Here is a 3,667-nt window from a genome sequence, read left to right on the forward strand (position 1 = left end):
TACACTCCATAGATTAAGGTGTGGAGCTCTGCTGTTCCTCAAAGATTAATGCAATTACTACTGTTTTCTATTCAATTCTTCTTATTTCGCTTCTAAGATATCCATTCGCACCCAAGAACGTGATGGAGGTGATGATTATGTGTGACGCTCATCATCCTTCTCCCCTATGAACGCGTGCCTGACAAACACTTCTGTTCTACATGAAATAAAGCTAGAATGAATATCTCTTAGATCTCCTAACCAGAATCTTCGTGGCGTACGCTAGAATGATGGCGGCATTCAAGAGAATCCGGAAGGTCTAAACCTTGTCTGTGGTATTCTGAGTAGGATTCAATGATTGAATGACTGTGACGAGCTTCAAACTCGCGAGTGCTGGGCGTTAGTGACAGACGCAAAAGGAGGGTGAATCCTATTCCAGCATGATCGAGAACCGACAGATGAATAGCCGTGCCGTGACAGGGTGCGTGAGCATATTATTCACTGAGAGGAGGGGATGTAGCCACTGACAACGGTGATGCCCTTGCATACAGCCAGCCATGGAAAGGAGTAAGACTGATTGGATGAAGATAGCAGGAAAGCAGAGGTTCAGAGGAACGAAAAGCATCTCCATTCGCTTATCTGAAATTCCTACCAATGATTTACATAAGTATCTCTATCCCTATTTTATTATATAATATTCAAAAACACCATAATTATTTTATATCCGCCTGACTGAGATTTACAAGGTGACCATAGCTTGCTTCATACCAACAATCTCCGTGGGATTCGACCCTTACTCACGTAAGGTATTACTTGGACGACCCAGTGCACTTGCTGGTTAGTTGTATCGAAGTTGTGACAATTATGAATTAAGATCAAAGCACCAAGCTTTGGAGCCATTACCAGGGATTGTTCGAGCCTGGACATCACAATTTCGTGCACCAAGTTTTTGGCGCCGTTGCCGGGGATTGTTTGAGTTTGGACAACTGACGGTTTATCTTGTTGCTCAGATTAGGTAATTTTCTTTTTATTTTATTTCCAAAAATTTTTCAAAAATATTTTCAAAATTTTCTCATCTGTTTTTGAAAAAAAAAATGTTTTCAAAAAATTTTATTCAAGATTTTTAAGAATGAATTCTAGTGTTTCATGAAGCATGTGAAGCCTGGCTGGCTGTAAAGCCATGTCTAAATTCTTTTGGACTGAGGCTTGCAAATTGTTATCAAAGAGCAATATACTCTCGTGTTAAAGACTAAAGCTTGGCTGGCCATTGGCCATGTCTAGTGTTTTGGACTGGAGCTTTCTTTGAAAGCTTGGCTGGCTAGTGAGTCATGTCTAATTCCTGGACTGAAGCTTTAGACTAACATGGCAAGATTCCTGGAATTCATATTAAAAATTTTGGAATCCTTATTTTTTCTTTTTTTCATATAATTTTCGAAAAATATAAAATAAAAATCCAAAAAAATTAGAAAATCATAAAAATCAAAAATATTTTGTGTTTCTTGTTTGAGTCTTGATTCATATCATAAGTTTGGTGTCAATTGCATATGCATCTTGCATTTTTTCGAAAATATCATGCATTCATAGTGTTCTTCATGATCTTCAAGTTGTTCTTGGTAAGTCTTCTTGTTTGATCTTGATGATTTTTTGTTTTGTGTCTTTTCATGTTTATCATATGCATTTTTGAATTCTTAGTGCCTAAGCATTAAAGAATTCTAAGTTTGGTGTCTTGCATATTTTCTTTGCATTAAAAATTTTTTAAAAATGTGTTCTTGATGTTCATCATGATCTTCATAGTGTTCTTGGTGTTCATCTTGACATTCATAGCATTCTTGCATGCATCATATGTTTTGATCTAAAAATTTCATGCATTGCATCTCTTTAGTGTTTTTCTCTTGCATCATAAAAATTCAAAAATCAAAAAAAAAAATATCTTTCCCTTTTTCTCTCATCAAATTCGAAAATTTGGATTGACTTTTTCAAAATTTTTTAAAATCAAGTTGTTACCAATGAGTCAAATCAAATTTTCAATTTGAAAATCTTATCTTTTTCAAAATCTTTTTCAAAAATCAAATCTTTTTCAAAATTTTTAGTTATTTTCGAAAATAACATAATCAATTAATGTTTTGATTCAAAAAATTGAAGTTTGTTACTTGCTTGTTAAGAAAGATTCAAACTTTGAGTTCTAGAATCATATCTTGTGATTTCTTATGAATCAAGTCATTAATTGTGATTTTAAAAATCAAATCTTTTTCAAAACTAATTTCAATCATATCCTTTCAAAAATATCTTTTCAAAATATCTTTTCTAACTTCCTAACTTCTTATCTTTTCAAAATTTGTTTCAACTAACTAACTAACTTTTTGTTTGTTTCTTAACTTTTTCAAAACTACCTAACTAACTCTCTCTCTCTAATTTTCGAAAATATCTCCCCTCTTTTTCAAAAATTTCTTTTTAATTAACTAATTATTTTTATTTTTTTATTTTTGATTTCAAAAATTTTCGAAAATTTCTAACATTTTTCAAAAACCATTTTCAAAAATCACTAACTCCTTTTCAAAAATAATTTTTGAAAATTCCCTCCTTCTCTCTCATCCTATTCTATTTATTCATTCATATCCTAACATCTCATCTCACATCTCTTCCATCCGTACAGTTGTGTTTCTTCCTTTACATCACATCCTTTATCTCCCCCTCTTCTTCTACTAACAATAAGGATCCTCTTTACTGTGACATAGAGGATTCCTCTTCTTTTCTTTTGTTCTCCTCTTTCTTATGAGCAGGGACAGAGAAAAAGGCATTCTTGTTGAAGCTGATCCAGAACCTGAAAGGACTCTGAAGAGAAAATTAAGAGAAGCTAAATTACAACAATCCAGAGACAACTTGATTGAAAATTTTGAACAAGTAAAGGAGATGGCAGCCGAACCCAACAACAATGCAAGGAGAATGCTTGGTGACTTTACTGCACCTAATTCCAATTTACATGGAAGAAGCATCTCCATTCCTGCCATTGGAGCAAACAACTTTGAGCTGAAACCTCAATTAGTTTCTCTGATGCAGCAGAACTGCAAGTTTCATGGACTTCCATCTGAAGATCCTTTTCAGTTCTTAACTGAATTCTTGCAGATATGTGATACTGTTAAGACTAATGGAGTAGATCCTGAAGTCTACAGGCTCATGCTTTTCCCTTTTGCTGTAAGAGACAGAGCTAGATTATGGTTGGATTCCCAACCCAAAGACAGCCTGAACTCTTGGGATAAGCTGGTCACGGCTTTCTTAGCCAAGTACTTTCCTCCTCAAAAGCTGAGCAAGCTTAGAGCTGATGTTCAAACCTTCAGACAGAAAGAAGGTGAATCCCTCTATGAAGCTTGGGAAAGATACAAACAGTTGACCAAAAAGTGTCCTTCTGACATGCTTTCAGAATGGACCATCTTGGATATATTCTATGATGGTTTATTTGAGCTATCAAAGATGTCACTGGACACTTCTGCAGGTGGATCCATTCACCTAAAGAAAACGCCTGCAGAAGCTCAAGAACTCATTGACATGGTTGCTAATAACCAGTTCATGTACACTTCTGAAAGGAATCCTGTGAGTAATGGGACGCCTATGAAGAAGGGAGTTCTTGAAGTTGATACTCTGAATGCCATATTGGCTCAGAATAAAATATTGACTCAGCAAGTCAATATGA

General features: G+C 34.9%; 1 non-coding gene across 1 annotated transcript; it reads right to left on the reverse strand.

Moving 5' to 3' along the window:
- Positions 1–3,285: 3,285 nt before the first annotated feature.
- On the reverse strand, positions 3,286–3,393 carry LOC112724576 (small nucleolar RNA R71). Its single transcript, XR_003163732.1, has one exon. It is a non-coding gene; the product is annotated as a small nucleolar RNA R71 (small nucleolar RNA).
- Positions 3,394–3,667: the final 274 nt, after the last annotated feature.

The sequence above is a fragment of the Arachis hypogaea genome, chromosome 11, assembly GCF_003086295.3.
Source record: "Arachis hypogaea cultivar Tifrunner chromosome 11, arahy.Tifrunner.gnm2.J5K5, whole genome shotgun sequence".
In the NCBI taxonomy this organism is placed as follows: domain Eukaryota; kingdom Viridiplantae; phylum Streptophyta; class Magnoliopsida; order Fabales; family Fabaceae; genus Arachis; species Arachis hypogaea.